General features: G+C 41.6%; 4 pseudogenes; all 4 read left to right on the top strand.

Moving 5' to 3' along the window:
* Positions 1–10,213: 10,213 nt before the first annotated feature.
* On the top strand, positions 10,214–10,855 carry LOC149200720 (pentatricopeptide repeat-containing protein At2g13600 pseudogene; annotated as a pseudogene).
* Positions 10,856–11,074: 219 nt separating this feature from the next.
* LOC149200719 (protein CANDIDATE G PROTEIN-COUPLED RECEPTOR 2 pseudogene) lies at positions 11,075–11,863 on the top strand (annotated as a pseudogene).
* A 3,717-nt stretch (positions 11,864–15,580) lies between these two features.
* Positions 15,581–16,222, top strand: LOC149200718 (pentatricopeptide repeat-containing protein At2g13600 pseudogene; annotated as a pseudogene).
* Positions 16,223–16,461: 239 nt separating this feature from the next.
* LOC149200717 (protein CANDIDATE G PROTEIN-COUPLED RECEPTOR 2 pseudogene) lies at positions 16,462–17,260 on the top strand (annotated as a pseudogene).
* The last annotated feature ends 3,010 nt before the right edge of the window (positions 17,261–20,270 follow it).

The raw sequence follows: 20,270 nt of genomic DNA, 5'->3' as shown, positions 1-20,270 counted from the left end.
TGCAGCCGTGAAGCCACATAGCTTCACCTCATCCTCCTGTTTGTACCACAAACCATATCCCGATGTGCCTCTCAAGTAGCGCAATACATGCTTGCCCACCTTCCAGAAGAGCTTGGTAGGCTTAACCATAGCTTGTGAAAGCTGGTTAACTGCATAGCATATATCAGGTCGTGTATTGACCAAATACATCAGCGACCCCACCAACTGTCGATAAACAGTGGCATCCACTTCTTCTCCCGAAGTGGCATCCTCCTTCCTCCAACCTCTAGGAAGAGGAGTATCAACAGGCTTGCATTTATGCATGTTGAACTTCTCCAGTATCTCCCGAGCATACTTGCCCTGAGAAACAAACAGTCCACCACTACGCTGCCATATTTCCAATCCTAGGAAATAGTGAAGGAGGCCCAAGTCCTTCATCTCAAACTCTGTAGCAAGATCCTTCTTGCATGACAGTATCAACAGCTCATCACCCGTTAGAATCAAATCATCAACATACAGTACAATGATAAGCAACTTACCCTCCACCACAATCTGGTATAGGTTCGGATCCGCCTCGCTCTTGGAGAATCCAAGTCCCGTGAAATAGCTGTATATCCATGTGTACCAAGCACGTGGTGCTTGCTTCAACCCATACAGCGCTCTCTTGAGCCTGCACACATGCGACTCGCTGCTGAAGGCTTCAAAGCCTTCGGGTTGCTCAATGTACACCTCCTCCTCAATGACTCCATTGAGGAACGCAGTCTTCACATCCATCTGATGAATGTGCCATCCCATCTGCGCTGAGAGAGCAAGAATCGTCCGTATGGAAGAATACCTTGCGACAGGTGCAAAGGTCTCCTCATAATCGATCCCCTCAATCTGTGAAAAGCCTCGGGCAACAAATCTTGCCTTGTACTTCTCCACACTCCCGTCAGCTGCCTGCTTGACCTTGTAGATCCATCTCGAACCCACCACTGATTTCCCTTCCGGTCTAGGAACAATCTCCCATGCACTGTTTCTGACAATAGAATCATACTCTTCCACCATGGCGTCTACCCATGCGGGATCCTCCACAGCTTCCTCGAAAGAGGATGGCTCAGTCACAACACACTTGCTCATAAGAGCCATGTATCCAGTGTATCGATCAGGTGACTGTCTCTGCCTGCGTTGGGCTGTAGGTGGTCCTACAACTTTCTCTGCATCTTGAGCCAGTCGCTCAGCTTCTGTCAAGCGCTTTCGCCCTCTGATGGTTGGCGCTGCATGAGTGGTCTCTTCCACTCCATGAACCTCGTCCTGTGGCTGATCCACGTCCTGAAGCTCATCCTTAGGAACTAATAGCTCCTCATCTGCATGCAAGTGTAGCTCCCTCTCAAGCGAACACTTCATGGCTTTCTCCTCCTGAAATTTTATATCCCGTCGCACAACAGTTTTACCACTGTCTGGCAAATACACACGATAGTTGTGGGGCGTATCAGTGTACCCCACAAATATCCCAACCTCTGCAGTCGGCTCCAACTTCTTTCTGGCATCCTTCGTCACATGCATGTAAACGTTAGCACCAAAAATCCTCAAATGAGAAAGATCAAGCTTCTTACGAGAATAAGCGTCCTCGGGTGTACTCATGCCAAGTATCCTATGAGGACAACGGTTCTGCACATAAACTGTTGTATTGCATGCTTCCGCCCACAAGTGAAGGGGTAGGCCTTGATCATGCAACATTTCCCGTGCAGCACCCACAAGCGTTCTGTTCTTCCGCTCAGCTACCCCGTTCTGCTGTGGGTTATGGGGAGCTATGAGCTCTCTACGAATCCCTTCTGCCTTGCAGAAATCCTTGAACTCGTCCGAGATGTATTCACCACCATTATCGCTCCTAAGAGCCTTCACCTTCTTCCCCGACTCCTTCTCGACCAGTGCTTTGAATTCACAGAACTTTGAATATGTCTCACTCTTCTTCTGCATGAAGAAGATCCAGCACTTACGAGAGAAATCATCAACAAAAATCACATAATACCTGTGTTTTGCTGTCGAAGCAACTGAGAAAGGTCAACACACGTCTGTGTGAATTCTCTCAAGGATCGTCGTGGCGCGACTATCCTTCTCGTGAAAGGTGGATTTCACAAACTTCCCCAAAGTACACCCCTTGCACTGATCTGACTGCGCAAGTGTGCCTTTAGGAAGCCCTATAGTGATCTGTTGCAGTATCTTCAAGGCTCCATGGTGAAGGTGACCCAATCTCCTGTGCCACAACTCGCCATCATCCCGACTCACCAATCCTTCTGCCTTGCCTGCCATTGTTGCGCATCCATCTACATGCAACTGATAAAGGTTCCTCACTCGAACCCCTATCTTCCGGGTCTCACCAGTTGTCTTGCTGCGCAGGAAGGCCTTTCCCTCGCTGAAAACAACATCATACCCCTTGTCTTCTAACATCGCCACTGAGATGAGATTCTTCTTCAATCCTGGAACATGCATGACTTCCTTCAATACAAAGGGTTTACCAGACTCCCTCTCAAAGGAAATGGTACCGATACCGGTCGCACTGTATCTACCATCATCGCCCATCTCGATGTGCACTCCAAGATCTTTGTCGTCCAGATCAGAGAACAAATCTCTATCTCCCGTCATGTGAAAAGACGCACCACTGTCCAGGAACCACACTGATCCCATCACACTTGAAACCAAGCATGCGATCAATGAAAAATCAAGCTCAAACTGAGAAGCTAAAGCCTCTCCCCCTGCAGATCCAGCAGCTTGCTTGTTCTTCTTCTTCTGCGGACAATTTGTGGCATAGTGTCCATGCTGGTGACAGTGAAAACACTTCACCTTGGACATATCCTGCTTCTTGCCTTTCGCACCAGACTGAGAAGCTTTCTTGCTCTTCCCTTTCTTTGCTTTGGCAGCCAAAGCACAATTCTCTTCATCAGCTCCCTTTGACGAAGATTCGTCCCTGGTACTCCGCCTGATCTCCTCCTGCACAAGATCTGACCATAGTCTTTCCCATCCTGGCAACTTCTCCCGACCATTGACAGAGTCCTGATAGGAATGCCAACTCTTCGGAAGACCAAGGAGAGCCAAGCTCACCAAGTCCTCATCATCGACAGTAACCCCCACACTTCCCAGCTCATCTCGACACTGAGTGAACTTCGTGAGATACTTGGGAATACTGTCTCCCTTCTCGCATTTGATGTTTCTGAGTTTATCTTTGAGCACCAGCTTCCTCTGATCGCTCTTGCTTTGGAATAATTCTGTTAATTATTTCCACATTAAATATGGAGTAGCCTTTCCATGGAGGCTGGACACAATGTGATCCTTCACACCCTCCAACAGAATTCTTCGACATTTTGCGATCTTCTTTTGCCAAGCATCAGCTTGAGTAGCATCAGTAGGCTTTGGGATATCCATATCTATGAATTCCTTCAGCCCGTTATCATCCAATACTGCCTCCATCCTGTCCTTCCATGCAATATAGTTTGAGCTGCCCTCAAGAGCATACTCCAATCGGAATCCGTTGAAAGACATTGCTGCGTTGTCACCAAGAAAAACACTGCTGCAAATTCGAATTCCACCAGCAACCAACTCAACTGCTTCCGATCAACCCTCGCTTGATATCCTGTAAAAATCTCTTCTACAAATCAAGCTGCTTTGATACCATGTAGAAATTTTGAATAATTTAACACATATTCAATGGAGATTATCCTGATCATGTACTAATGCGGAAAACATACACAATACATAAGCTCCTCTACGTTGATCAAGAATATAGCAGCATCAATAACAATAAAACATCAAGAGCATTCACACATTAACACAGTATGTATCACAGGGAAAGCATCGCGCTAAAAACCCCACACTATCTGTATATTAATGATTGATTCATGTAACATTACATAGCATAATACTTCTCACAAGTATCTCCACCTCTGTTACACACAATACAACTCAGATCTGATCTCCAAATCTCTTCCACTGCTTGCCTGCCTCCACTGCTCAATACCTGCTCAAGAACTGATGAGAATTGCTTCCCAAACTCGATTTTCACCTGCAAAATAGTCACTCACTCTTTGTTGGACGTGAGAAAAGGCTAAAATGTGGGCAAATATGTGAGCAAACTCATTGGCATACTCAATCCCTTGATTGTGCAAGATTTGGTGCACAACTATAGTCACAACTGATAGCAATCTGACTCTCTACCACCTGTCCCTGTTGAACTGAACATGCACTGACATGCACTGACATGCAACTGAGTTAACTGATGTATTCTTTAGTTGTATTATGAGTTAATAATTAGTTTAACAACTCATCATTAGTCTATCTGCAGTTAGACTAACTACAACCAGTTTAACTAAGTCAAACTGAACACAACTCCATCAACTGTACCTCCAGTCCACTAAACTCAACTCACTTGAGTTCTAACTGAAGTCATGCATGCAACAACTCAACTGACTCATAAGAAAAGCGTATTTCCTTCTGATAGCTGCATGTGCCACTTCCGTAGCTCAAACTGAAGTGCTCCAAGAGAATAAGATTAAGTTTATAGTCCAAATATTATTGTGAGATAATAATATTTGACTTTTCTATTTTTGACTTTGATCACTCACACTGTGATCACTCACACTGTAATCACTCACACTGTGATCACTCACACTTTCATCAAAAATAGAAGTCCATCTATTTTTCCCAACTTGATCAATCATCCATAAACGTAGACATGATCCATATGTCTAAAAATAGACATAGTCTAAAAATAGACTTGCGCCAAAAATAGCCTGCGGGCCCACTTAGTGAAGGCGACTCTTTTCACTAAGCTCCATCATCTTGTTGCAATCTCAAAAATATCATCATATAAACATGAGACATTAAATGTGGAGACTTGAAGGTAAGAAAGACTAACAATGTGCTTAACCTTTTTTTTTATTCATAAATCTTTTTCTACATTAATATTACAAATCTAGCCTCAATGGCCTCTTCATCTAATTTTCAGATATCCTTGCTCTATCAAACCAAAGACCATTGTAGTGATTGGTGCCTATGCATGGTGTTGGAGCATCCTTTCAGTTGGAGTTGATAAAGTCAGGGTGTTGGAGCATGGACTATTAGTTGGAGTTGATAAACCAGAGGGTCAGAGCCTCCTTCTAGTCATTGCTAGTAAACTAGGGGGTTAATGCCTCTTTTAATTGGTGATGTAAATATTTGAAGTTGGTGCTTCCTATTTATGTAATTTTTCAAGACATATATTAAAAGGATTAAGTGGTTTTTGTCCTGAAAAGGATTCTACCTAAAAATTATTGTGTACTATTCATGTCATGTGATGCTTATTTATCTTTTGATATGATGTTAATGATATTTAATGCTCTAAAGTTAAAAATTAACTAATTGAAGTGAAATATTGATTCACCCCCTCTTAGTATTTCGAACATCAACAAGTTGGCCAACAAGCTTTCAAGGTCACCCACATTAAAGATCACAAATTTGGAAACTTTAATGCACATGGATTCACTCACTTATGATGCATATAAAGAGGAATATTCAGAGGATAACGACTTCAAGGAGGTGTTTCAACAGTTGTAGAGTCAAATTCATGTGCATAATGGTGACAAAATTGTTAACTACCATCTTTAGGACAAGTTACTCTATAGGTTGGATAAATTATGTATTCGTAAAGGTGAAAGATTGCATCCAATTAGAGAGGCTCACTCCTCCAAGGTTGTAGGTGTAACACCCCCTCCTCCCAGTTCTACCTAAGAAACTGGCCATCCAGAGTAAACATGTGATGAGAGAGGTCACTATAAGGGATTCAACGTCCTTGGTGACCTTAAGGAAATGGAATCAACAGAACACATCAACCAAACCCATCCACATAAGCAACAACACCCTCAGGAGACATGTCAACCCTCAGACATCTTGTCCCTAAGTCCCATTGATGCTTTAAGCCTTGTAACTCATGGTTTCTCCCATGTTATAGGCATGACAGTGTCCAGAACCCAAAGTCGCTCTTACAAGCCTATGTCCCAGTGTCCATGGACTCTTTTAAGTAGACTTGTGCCAGCATCCTTGAGAGTTTAGCGACTTTTATAGCCTAGAATCTCGGCATGTGCCCAAAACTTGTTATACCCTATAGAATCCGTCAAAGACATGATGAAAATGCTAATAAATCTATAGGTTTTAACCCTATACAGAAATTACCTGCATACAAATTCTTAAACAAAGAAAATAAACAATGCGAGAGCATAACACATAAAACACATATGCACAGAGATTTCCCCTGGATCCCAAAACTGGGACTACCAACTTGATTTTTCATTATATTCCTTTCAATGTTACAATACATATTTATACATGTCGAAGCATCCAATACCATGGACCGAAAAACCATCGCGTCCAAAACCATGGGCTAAAAACCATAGCTAGGTTCGCCCAGCCTAATACAGGGTCCAAAAAAAAAATTTCCAGGGCACTGCCACGGACCCCGTAGAGGGGGGCTACCGCCCACCTCAAACCCCTCTGTGACCCCCCCGCTGCGTAGTCGGCACAACAAAGGGCCTAGTCATGGAAAGAATATAACACAACCCAACAATCTCCCACTTGTTTTTTTCTTTCCACAGGGGGCCACAGGAGAGCTTAGTCATTTTTCCACCCCTAAAACACCCATTGTTTCTCTACACCAAGAGAACTTCTCAGAGCTCATAGATTTTGTCAATGCACCTGCAGTATTCTTCAAAGTGTCCACCTTTACCAACAACACCTTTTTGTCTTGTATCATTCCCTCACAAAGTGATACTGACCATCAATGTGCTTTGTTTTTGAATGATAAGCAAGGTTCTTTGCCAAGAAAATTGCACTTTGGCTATCACAGTCTATTCTTATAGCTCCCTGTACTAACCCCATACTTGAACACAATCTCTGCAACCAAACTATCCTTGTTTGCATGAGTGGCTACCTTGTATTCTGCCTCTGTAGTTGATAGTGCCACTACAGATTGTTTCTTACTCATCCAACTGACTGCACCTCCAAATAGGTTAAACACATACCCACTTGTAGATCTTCTCTGATACAGATCTCTAGCCCAGTCTGCATCAACAAAGCCATGAATATCCAACACTCTGTCCAATCCTGGTCTTCCTTGGTAGCACAAACCATAATCACTAGTGCCACGCAAATACCTAAAAACCCGCTTCACTGCTGTCCAATGCTCCTTCCCAGGTTTTGACATAAACCTTCTCAATACTCCCACTGCATGTGCAATGTCTGGTCTATTACAGAACATTGCATACATCAGGCTACCGACTGCACTTGCATATGGAACACAGGACATGTCCTCTTCCTCTTCTTGTGTCTTGGGACACTGTTCAACAGATAACCTCACACCTACAGGAATAGGAACCTTCACCGGTTTACTATCCTGCATATTAAACCTCTACAGTTTTGTCTCAACATACTTCCTCTGGTTTAACCAGAGCTTCCTCTTTGCATGATCTCTTTTAATTTCCATGCCCAAAATATAGTTTGTAGCACCAAGATCTTTCATGTCGAATTTGGAGGACAATTGGGTCTTCAAATCCTGGATAATTTCTTTGTCATTTCCAACCAGCAACATATCATCCACATACAAGACCAGATAAATAACACGGTCACCAATTAACTTAAAATACACACAATGATCTGCTTTGCTTCTGGTAAAGCCAAGTTCCCGTATAAATGTATCAAATTTCTACTACCACTTCCTTGGTGATTGTTTTAACCCATACAAAGACTTCTTTAACTTGCATACCAGTTCTTTCTTACCCTTCACCACAAATCCTTCAGGTTGCTTCATGTAGATTTCCTCTTCCAAATCCCCGTGAAGAAATTTTTTCTTCACATCCATCTGTTCTACCTCAAAATCAAAAGCAGCAGCAACAGATAAAAGTAATCTAATAGAAATTACCTTGGCAATAGGAGAAAAAATATAACCAAAATCAATTCCCGGCACCTGGGAATAACCTTTTGCTACCAACCGAGCTTTGCATTTCTCCACCTTTCCTTCTGCATTTGTCTTCTTCTTGAACACCCATTTACTGCCAATGGGTTTCCTTCCAGCCGGCAACTCCACTAGATCCCAAGCCTCATTTTTGTGCAAAGATGCCATTTCATTAACCATGGCCTCTTTCCAGAGTTTTCCATCCTCTGAATCCACTGCTTCCTTCACAGTTCAGGGATCATCATTAGTAACAGACAAAGAAAAATTTGAATAGAAAGAAAATGGAATATACCTTTTTGGATGCCTTCTCTCTCGAACTGATCTTCTCACAGCCAGGGTTTGTGGCTCTTCATCTTCTGATTCCTCCTCTGCTACAGAGTCTGATTCTTCCTCCTTTAGTTCAAACTGTATCTTCATAGGTTCCTTTGGTTGGACTTCATGTTTAATAACATCTTTCACCTCTCTGAACACCACATCTCGACTGTACACAACCTTCCGTGTGACTGGGTTCCAAAGCTTATAACCCTTTAAACCATCTTTATACCCAATAAAGATGCACTTTTCAGATTTACTATCCAACTTGGTTCGTTTCACCTTTGGAACATGTACATATGCTTCACATCCAAAGACCCTCAGATGTGAAAGAGAGGGTGTCTTACGAGTCCATACTTCTTTTGGAGTCTTATCCTCCAACGCTGATGAAGGTGACCTATTAACCAGGTAACATGCAGTATCCACCGCCTCTGCCTAGAATTCCTGTCCTAACCCGGCACCACTAAGCATGCTTCTTGCCCTTTCCATCAATGTCTTGTTCATTCTTTCTGCGACTCCATTTTGCTGAGGTGTATATGGAGTAGTCTTATGCTGTGCTATACCACACTTCTTACAGAATTCTTCAAATTCCTTGATACAAAACTCTCCATCATTATCTGTCCTCGGCACCTTTATCTTCTTCTCTATCTAATTTTCCACCAAAGCCTTAAATTCTTTAAACCTGTCAAAGACTTCAGATTTCTTCTTAAGGAAATATATCCATGTATTCCTTGAGAAGTCATCTATAAATGATACATAGTACACAGACTTACCTAGTGATGGAACCTTCATAGGTCCAAACACATCACTGTGCACAAGCTCTAATATCTGTTTCATCATCTTACCACCAGAGGGGAAACTCACCCGATATTGCTTCCCATATACACAATTTTCACAGAAATCAAAATCCATAGAGCTATTATTCATACCTTCTACCATACCTTTACTATGAAGTATTCGAAGGCCCTTCTCTCCAATATGTCCAAGCCTTTGATGCCACAACATGGTCTTCTCTCCAGAGACCACTAGATTTTCTACTCCATTTTCAAGAACCATAGAACTATTGCACCCATCAACAACAGTGCTACCTTGCAGCTTGTACAAAGTTCCAATCCGAACTCCCCGCATCAATATCAATGCTCCTTGAACCATCTTGCAGGTATCTTTCTCGAACACTGTCTTTACACCTGCATCATTCAACTTGCTTACAAAAATCAGATTTCTGGCCAATGTAGGAATATGTAGAACACCCGGAAGTGTTCTAACCGTTCCACCTTGCAACTTCAACTTTACTTTTCCGTGACCAATGATTCTAGCCTTCCTATCATCTCCTAAGAAGACATCACCACTGTTATCACTAAAGAAAAATTTCTAAATCGTTCACATCAGTTCGATTGTTTGCGAAAGGCATATAAATCCTTTTTAGCAGTTTCGCAGCGCAACATGTTTTAAGTGATTTCGTAGCGCATAATTCCTATTTTGTACTCGCTGCGCTACGAAATTGGGGATTTGTCCTAATTCATAGCCAATCCTACACAGCTGTCATATCCATCAAAATCCATTATCAGTAATCAGCTTATACCCTTTGCCTGTCAATTCGACCGCTTATCCTTATCATTAGGTCATTAGGTGTCGTCATAAGCTCAGATTGCAAGTTTCAAAAGAAGATATAGAATCTCGAAGCCTCAAAGTTCATGTAGCTGTGAGTACATGCTCACACGTTGGTGGTTAGAGCACGGTATGCAGATGTTGAACTAAATCTATACAATTGCGCTAAATGATAAGTTTCATTACTTCAAATGGGAATCCAGGAAGGTGATTGACTGAGTTTCAGAACAAGGGTACAGAATTCAGATAAGCAACGAATTTGATTACAGAGCAAGGGGACAGATACGGTGGTTGAGACGGATAGATATGATGTTGCACAAACATGAGGATTGCCATCTGCATAACACATGGGATACCATGATTGCAAGATATGCCTGGCTGCGCCACTGCGAGGAGGCTTTGAATCTATTCATGCAAATGCAACAGGCTAGCGTGAAACCTAGTAAGTTTACATATGCGAATGCACTATCTGCATGTGCTCACCTTACAGCTCTGGAATGGGGTATGCAAATCCATGCTCATATCATTCAAACTGGGTTCCAATCAAATGTCTTTATAGGAAGTGCCCTTGTTGACATGTATTCCAAATGCGGCAATGTAAATTTTGCACGCCGAGTGTTTGATGAAATGGTTGAACAAGATGTGGTTTTGTGGAATGCTATAATAGCTGGATATGCCCTAAATGGAAGTAGCGAAGAAGCCCTCGAACTGTTTGAACACATGCTACAAGCTAGAAAGAGGCCAGACTACATTACATTCATTGTTGTCCTTAATGGCTGCATCAAAGAAGGCCTCGTTCATGCAGGCTGCCGCTATTTTGAGTCAATGGATAGAGATCATTATATCACCCCAAGAGCGGAACATTATGCTTGTATGATTAACCTCCTTGGTAGTACCGGGCACATGGATGAGGTAGAGAAATTCATCGACAACATGCCATTTGAACCCAATGCTATTATGTGGAAGTCACTGCTTAATGCCTGCAGAATTCATGGTTGAATGAAGCGGCTGAGGTGATCAAAATGATGAATCAGAGGACGCAGAAAGGTACAAAGAATACAGCTTGGTTAAAGTTTAAGGAAAGGGAGCTTGCATTTGAAGTGAAAAGATCACACTTACAGCCAACCGAGGTCTATGTAGTGCCTGAAATGCGTGCCACCGGTCCTAATGATGGTTTTGACAATTGTAACAGTTACATTGTCTCTGTATGGGCTGAATTGAGAATTCGGAGTGTATCAATGGGGTGGTGGTTGCAGGGGGGTTACGGGATGTGGTATAACATCGCGTTGAACGCCCCTCCATTAGTGTTTGTCTTATTTATGGTATCTCAAGCGCGGAGGAGCATCAGCAGGTTAACTCACGCCCGATCATCCATAATCGCCTCTTACTATGCCGTCCTCTGGGTGGTCGCTCTTCTCAATCTCCTGTGGTGCTAACTTCAGGGATGGCAGGGTTCTCCCGCTATTGTCTTTGGTAACAAGTTTTGGGATGCTGCTATTGGAAGTCAGCGTCTTGGTGTTTTTGCTACAAGGGAGTTATGTTAGTGGATGGGATGCGTTGGTGCACACTCTCATCCTCTCAACCACTATTGCTAGTGTTGATACAATCATCAAGGCGATAGACATATTTGGTTTTGGTGTTCCATTGTTCGTTGACAGCAATGATACAGGAGATTTGCAGAAATGGGGTTTCTGGCTTGCTTATAAACTCCTATTTGTTGCAATCTATGGTTCCATTTTATGCCTCCCTCACACCAAATGGCACAACAGGTTACCAGCAAGACCAGCATTTTACAACTACATCTGTGCACTGCTTTTATTGAACACGGTATTTGCACTTGGTTGTGGCTTACTGGCATCTGGGGTTGGCATGGGCTACTGGATCTATGGGTTAACAAATATCTGTTACCATGCATTTTATCCTCCTTTGTATATGCAACCTTTCTTGCAGATTTTTTTCCAGGAACATTTTGGCAGAAGAAACATTACACACTTTTCTCAAGTGTGATGGTTCAGTGAATTCCAACTTTGGACCTAGAACAACAAAATGAAGTGGCCCAGATTCTGGCATGTTTGGCTCACTGAGAAATGGTTGTGGGTTCTTAATATGTATATTTTGTGATGATGATACCTCTAGAATGGAACCTTGGACAGGAACTATGTCAGCCATTGTATTTTTCTATGAAAATTAACTACAATACCTTTGACGTGTGTTTCTACTCGTATATCTCCTACAAGAAGCTCAAAAGAATTCACAAATTGAACACTCCAGAGGAGATTGCATTTCCAGGTAACGTTACAGAATGTAAAAACAGTCAAGGTTCAGGGAAAAACAACTGAATTTTGACTCTGATATAAGAGACCATGTCAAATGGGCAGGGAGTGATTCACCTAGGCAGGTTTCTGGAATTTGGGAAATGTCATATGCTGACCACAAGTTTACTCTCAAAGGACATGCTTCTTTGGATTCGAAAATTGTAAGGCAAACTAAAAACCGATGAGCAAGGGTAGTTTCCTATGTTTCAGGACATTGGAAAACATGTGCCATTGAAGACAACCATGGAGCCTTGAAGACCATCACAGCTAAACTAGAAGGGAACCAGGTGTCAAAGAACGAGGATGATTGTAGACCAAGGCTGTTATGGAATTAGAGTCCCACTTGATTTGGATGTCTAGAAAGGTCTGGTGGAAGTTTGTTACATTAAATAGGCAGTTGAAAGCATAGAACAGAGGCAGTTTCCTGTTTCTCAACAAAGGTAAAAGGATACGACATCAAAGTCCAGCAAGCAGCTACAAACACCTACCACATCCAAACTAAAAGGGACCACTTGTCAGGGAATAAATCTTGATTGTAATAAATGCTATTGTTCAGCATCATGTAGAATTAGAATCCTAATTGTTTTAGGTCTCTAGAGTTGTCAATTAGTACTCAGTTGTATTTATTAGTTAGTTAAAAGGTAAATAGGTGTCAGTAGAGGTAGTTATCGACTCCCCTCATGCTGGAGGAGGAAGCTCGAATTAGTTAGAATAAGAATTCTATATATAGCTGAAACAACAATGTAATTGGGGTTGGAAAATTTTATAACAGAGGACTGTTTTGGCTTATGTAAAGACAGAGTTCAGTAATATAAGTGGGCTTCTTTACTTCTCAGGATTCATGAGGGATTTCTATGTTCAGAATGTATGATTTTATCTTTTCCTTTATGTCTTTTTACAGTTGCATAGGTGTACAATCACTCAGAATTCACTGATTGTGCTCTGACTTCCTGTGTGCACTTATGAGCTGTGGTTCCATATGTGTGTTATGTTCTGAACATCTAAATGCTAAATGCCCTGACTTCTATGTAAAGGTAGTACCATTGTTTACTGAAGTGTGATTGACTCCATAGGCCCAATGGAAACTTATAAAATGTTTGTCCAGCCTTCATATTTGTTAATGTTATTCCACAAGAGTTAGCCATCTTATTAATAGTCAAAATCAATAACCCTTTGAGAGAGCCCTCTCAGGCTAAGGAGGCTAAGCCTTAGTCAAAATATTGGTTTGAAACAGTTACTTGAAGTCTTCCTGGTTTGCAGCCTTCCAGGGCTTGATTTTGAGATAACATTTTGGTGCGTCTGCCGGGAGCCTGAAGTCTATTCATTCTCGAAATTTAGAGGCTAAACTTCTGAAGGTAGCAGGAGCTCAGACATGTTTTTGAGGCTGCAAAACTACCTTGGCGACTCCACACATCAAATAATAAATTGGAAGGTGACTCCACTACTAGAAGATCAGTAGATTGATGAAGTTACAAGATGAATTCCACTGCAAGAATGAATGCCAGGTATGCTCCTATGAATCGGTCTCATATCCCTGGTTTTCCAAATCCTATGCCAGAGGTTGATTGGTTAGAGGATCTTCCGAGATTCAAAGATGAAAAGAAAGACAATGCTGCTCTTCATTTGGTTAGGTTTCATATGCATGTACGCAGTCTTAAGGTTCATTTCCCTGAAGATTGTCTCATGAGGATGTTTATGAGACTTTAGAAGGAAAAGCATGGTCTTGGTATAAAAATTTGGAAAATGGTTCATTATATTCTCTTGCTGATTTCCATGATGTGTTCTATGACATGTATAAAGAGTGTCATCCCTCCTTATTGCTGGTCAAAGATTGTTGTAAACATTCTATGAGTTTTATTCAATATTTGGAGGATTGTTATGATGATGATGAATTTATGGATGAAGAAATTTTAGAGGCTCTTCATAACAATGCATTTCAGCACCAAGAAGAAAGTATAACATCTCATGAAATGCAGCATGAAGATCAACAGGGGTTTATTTGTGAAAACCATGTTTCATCCTTTGATGTTGATGTAGAGATGCAGCAGATTTGTCAGGCTTCAGATCATTATGAGTATGAAATAGATTGCAAACAGCAAGAAGAAGTACTGGAAGATAGCTTTTACGACCCTCAGGCAGAGGAAAAGGTTGGTTTTTTATGTCAAACTTCTCAGCAGCTTACAGCAATAACTAATCATAAGAAAGAAGAAAATTACATTGTTTGTAGGCAGCATTCAAAAAAGCAGTTCGATAGCATATCAAAAGAATCTTGTGTGGTTGAGAATCAGCTGTCTAAAGATGTAGAATATGATGATCATCAACATAACCATGTATTCTTTGACCCTATAAGTGATTATATGGACAAGCTTTGCACTCCGGTCTTTCATTTTCATTTGTATTATGAAGATCAAGTATATTATGAGTTGATCTGGTCATCTCACTACCATGGTTATTTTGAGGTTGAATGCAGTCAAGAGCCTCCAATATCAGAGAAGACAATTGATTGGCTTTATTGGAAATATCATGTTGCTTGAGCTACAAGTGGAGCTTGCAGCTGATAGGGTAGGTAGGTAGGAAAGTGCAAATAAGCTCAAGGTGACTGAGCATTTTTTTTTCAGTAGTGGTAGATTTCTTTTTCCCACAGTGATCATCAAGTTTAAGCCCGAGGTGAAGGCCCAAGAAGCTGGAAAGGGATCCTTGTCAAGCAAATTTCTGTTTGTCATAAATGGATATGGCACTGGACCTGCGAGTTCTTAGTGTACCACAAGGGCACACTATCCCAAGTGGAGCCACTATTATCACTGAAGAAAAATTTCTAAATCGTTCACATCAGTTCGATTGTTTGCCAAAGGCATATAAATCCTTTTTAGCAGTTTCGCAGCGCAACATGTTTTAAGTGATTTCGTAGCGCATAATTCCTATTTTGTACTCGCTGTGCTACGAAATTGGGGATTTGTCCTAATTCATAGCCAATCCTACACAACTGTCATATCCATCAAAATCCATTATCAGTAATCAGCTTATACCCTTTGCCTGTCAATTCGACCGCTTATCCTTATCATTAGGTCATTAGGTGTCGTCATAAGCTCAGATTGCAAGTTTCAAAAGAAGATATAGAATCTCGAAGCCTCAAAGTTCATGTAGCTGTGAGTACATGCTCACACATTGGTGGTTAGAGCACGGTATGCAGATGTTGAACTAAATCTATACAATTGCACTAAATGATAAGTTTCATTACTGCAAATGGGAATCCAGGAAGGTGATTGACTGAGTTTCAGAACAAGGGTACAGAATTCAGATAAGCAACGAATTTGATTACAGAGCAAGGGGACAGATACGGTGGTTGAGACGGACAGGTATGATGTTGCACAAACATGAGGATTGCCATCTGCATAACACATGGGATACCATGATTGCAAGATATGCCCGGCTGCGCCACTGCGAGGAGGCTTTGAATCTATTCATGCAAATGCAACAGGCTAGCGTGAAACCTAGTAAGTTTACATATGCGAATGCACTATCTGCATGTGCTCACCTTACAGCTCTGGAATGGGGTATGCAAATCCATGCTCATGTCACTCAAACTGGGTTCCAATCAAATGTCTTTATAGGAAGTGCCCTTGTTGACATGTATTCCAAATGCGGCAATGTAAATTTTTCACGCCGAGTGTTTGACGAAATGGTTGAACAAGATGTGGTTTTGTGGAATGCTATAATAGCTGGATATGCCCTAAATGGAAGTAGCGAAGAAGCCCTCGAACTGTTTGAACACATGCTACAAGCTGGAAAGAGGCCAGACTACAGTACATTCATTGCTGTCCTTAATGGCTGCATCAAAGAAGGCCTCGTTCATGCAGGCTGCCGCTATTTTGAGTCAATGGATAGAGATCATTATATCACCCCAAGAGCGGAACATTATGCCTGTATGATTAACCTCCTTGGTAGTACCGGGCACATGGATGAGGTAGAGAAATTCATCGACAACATGCCATTTGAACCCAATGCTATTATGTGGAAGTCACTGCTTAATGCCTGCAGAATTCATGGTTGAATGAAGCGGCTGAGGTGATCAAAATGATGAATCAGAGGACGCAGAAAGGTACAAAGAATACAGCTTGGTTAAAGTTTAAGGAAAGAGAGCTTGCATTTGAAGTGAAAAGATCACACTTACAGCCAACCGAGGTCCATGTAGTGCCTGAAATGCGTGCCACTGGTCCTAATGATGGTTTTGACAATTGTAACAGTTACATTGTCTCTGTATGGGCTGAATTGAGAATTCAGAGTGTATCAATGGGATGGTGGTTGCAGGGGGGTTACGGGATGTGGTATAACATCGCGTTGAATGCCCCTCCATTAGTGTTTGTCTTATTTATGGTATCTCAAGCGTGGAGGAGCATCAGTAGGTTAACTCACGCCCCATCATCCATAATCGCCTCTTACTATGCCATCCTCTGGGTGGTCACTCTTCTCAATCTCCTGTGGTGCTAGCTTCAGGGATGGCAGGGTTCTTCCGCTATTGTCTTTGGTAACAAGTTTTGGGATGCTGCTATTGGAAGTTAGCGTCTTGGTGTTTTTGCTACAAGGGAGTTATGTTAGTGGATGGGATGCGTTGGTGCACACTCTCATCCTCTCAACCACTATTGCTAGTGTTGATACAATCATCAAGGCGATAGACATATTTGGTTTTGGTGTTCCATTGTTCGTTGACAACAATGATACAGGAGATTTGCAGAAATGGGGTTTCTGGCTTGCTTATAAACTCCTATTTGTTGCAATCTATGGTTCCATTTTATGCCTCCCTCACACCAAATGGCACAACAGGTTACCAGTAAGACCAGCATTTTACAACTACATCTGTGCACTATTTTTATTGAACACGATATCTGCACTTGGCTGTGGCTTACTGGCATCTGGGGTTGGCATGGGCTACTGGATCTATGGGTTAACAAATATCTGTTACCATGCATTTTATCCTCCTTTGTATATGCAACCTTTCTTGCAGATTTTTTTCCAGGAACATTTTGGCAGAAGAAACATTACACACTTTTCTCAAGTGCGATGGTTCAGTGAATTCCAACTTTGGACCTAGAACAACAAAATGAAGTGGCCCAAATTCTGGCATGTTTGGCTCACTGAGAAATGGTTGTGGGTTCTTAATATGTATATTTTGTGATGATGATACCTCTAGAATGGAACCTTGGACAGGAACTATGTCAACCATTGTATTTTTCTATGAAAATTAACTGCAATACCTTTGACATGTGTTTCTACTCATATATCTCCTACAAGAAGCTCAAAAGAATTCACAAATTGAACACTCCAGAGGAGATTGCATTTCCAGGTAACGTTACAGAATGTAAAAACAATCAAGGTTCAGGGAAAAACAACTGAATTTTGACTCTGATATAAGAGACCATGTCAAATGGGCAGGGAGTGATTCACCTAGGCAGGTTTCTGGAATTTGGGAAATGTCATATGCTGACCACAAGTTTACTCTCAAAGGACATGCTTCTTTGGATTCGAAAATTGTAAGGCAAACTAAAAACCGAGGAGCAAGGGTAGTTTCCTATGTTTCAGGACATTGGAAAACATGTGCCATTGAAGACAACCATGGAGCCTTGAAGACCATCACAGCTAAACTAGAAGGGAACCAGGTGTCAAAGAACGAGGATGATTGTAGACCAAGGCTGTTATGGAATTAGAGTCCCACTTGATTTAGATGTCTAGAAAGGTCTGGTGGAAGTTTGTTACATTAAATAGGCAGTTGAAAGCATAGAACAGAGGCAGTTTCCTGTTTCTCAGCAAAGGTAAAAGGATACGACATCAAAGTCCAGCAAGAAGCTACAAACACCTACCACATCCAAACTAAAAGGGACCACTTGTCAAGGAATAAATCTTGATTGTAATAAATGCTATTGTTCAGCATCATGTAGAATTAGAATCCTAATTGTTTTAGGTCTCTAGAGCTGTCAATTAGTACTCAGTTGTATTTATTAGTTAGTTAAAAGGTAAATAGGTGTCAGTAGAGGTATTTATCGACTCCCCTCATGCTGGAGGAGGAATCTCGAATTAGTTAGAATAAGAATTCTATATATAGCTGAAACAACAATGTAATTGGGGTTGGAAAATTTTATAACAGAGGACTGTTTTGGCTTATGTAAAGACAGAGTTCAGTAATATAAGTGGGCTTCTTTACTTCTCAGGATTCATGAGGGATTTCTATGTTCAGAATGTATGATTTTATCTTTTCCTTTATGTCTTTTTACAGTTGCATAGGTGTACAGTCACTCAGAATTCACTGATTGTGCTCTGACTTCCTGTGTGCACTTATGAGTTGTGGTTCCATATGTGTGTTATGTTCTGAACATCTAAATGCTAAATGCCCTGACTTCTATGTAAAGGCAGTACCATTGTTTACTGAAGTGTGATTGACTCCATAGGCCCAATGGAAACTTATGAAATGTTTGTCCAGCCTTCATATTTGTTAATGTTATTCCACAAGAGTTAGCCATCTTATTAATAGTCAAAATCAATAACCCTTTGAAAGAGCCCTCTCAGGCTAAGGAGGCTAAGCCTTAGTCAAAAGATTGGTTTGAAACAGTTACTTGAAGTCTTCCTGGTTTGCAGCCTTCCAGGGCTTGATTTTGAGATAACAACCACCATCATATTTCTCATACTCGCAGAACCACTCTCTATGGGGAGTGAAGTGAAAGGATGCAACTGAGTCAATAAAAAATGCCTCATGATCTACATGTGTACTTGAAGAAGCCAAGTACACATCCCCACCTTCATCTGAGGTGGTTTTCGCCTCTGCAGAAGTAGCATCATCAGATCCCTTTCCTTTATCAGGAGCTTTATATTTACAGTCCCTTCTGAAGTTCCCTTCCTTTCCGTATTTCCAGTACAGCACCTTTATAGGTTTTCCTGGAGATTTAGATCTCCCTCTAGATTTAGGTCTCCCACTCGATGACTTATTTGTGTTTCTGTTCAGGGACCGTCCTTGTACAAACAAGGCATCACCATTCTAGCTCTCCATATTTTTCTGTCTCATCTCCTCCGTCAGCAAGGCTGAGACTATTTCATCAAACTGCAAAGCAGTTGCATTGCTACCTATTGCAATAACCAGACTATCCCACGAATCTGGTAGAGAACACAACAAATTGATGCACTTATCTTCATCTAAAATTTTAATCTCAATTGATGATAACTGACTTACCACAGTATTAAAATCATTCAGATGCTCTGTCACCGAGTCTCCATCTTTCATCCTCAGGTTATACAACTTTTTCTGCAAGAATAGTTTATTCACTAGAGACTTAGATTGGTACAAAGTCCCTAACTTGCCCCACAAAGCCTTCGCCGTAGCTTCCCCTGATACATTCAGCAATACTGAATCTGAGACACACAATCGTATTGTGCTCTTTGCCTTCCGATCCAACTTCTTCCATTCTTCATCAGTCACTCCCGTTGGTTTAGTACCCGGATCTACCGCGATCCACTAATCTTTATCCACCAACAGATCCTCCATCTTGAGTTTCCACAACTCAAAACTCTGACCATTGAAGTTCTCAATCTCTATCTTTCCACTTCTCGTCATCTTCTTTCACCACCAGAATCGATCTCGTAGATCTCCCACTGAATAGGGTCTACCACAGGCCCGAGCAAAAAACCCCTCAGCAACAAAGGCGTCCCCTTGAGGCCAAAACAGCTTTGATACCAAATGTAGGTTTTGACCCTGTACAGAAATTACCTGCATAAGAATTCTTAAACAAAGAAAATAAACAATGCGAGAGAGTAACACATAAAACACATATGCACAGAGATTTTCCCCTGGATCCCAAAACCAGGACTACTAGCTTGATTTTTCATTATATTCCTTTCAATGTTACAATACATATTTATACATGCCGAAGCATCCAATACCATGGACCGAAAAACCATCGTGTCCAAAACCATAGGTAGGTTCACCCAACCTAATATAGGGTCCAAAAAAAAATTCTCGGGGCGTTGCCCCGGACTCCGTAGAGGGGGGCTACCCACCCCCCTCAAACCCCCGAGACAGGAGGCGCTGATGCCCCCGCTGCACAGTCAGCACAAAG

The sequence above is a fragment of the Pinus tabuliformis genome, chromosome 2_1 (assembly GCF_031772625.1).
Source record: "Pinus tabuliformis cultivar Carrire ecotype Pingquan chromosome 2_1, CPIR1, whole genome shotgun sequence".
Classification (NCBI taxonomy): Eukaryota; Viridiplantae; Streptophyta; class Pinopsida; order Pinales; family Pinaceae; genus Pinus; species Pinus tabuliformis.
This window is presented reverse-complemented; position numbering and strand designations above follow the sequence as displayed.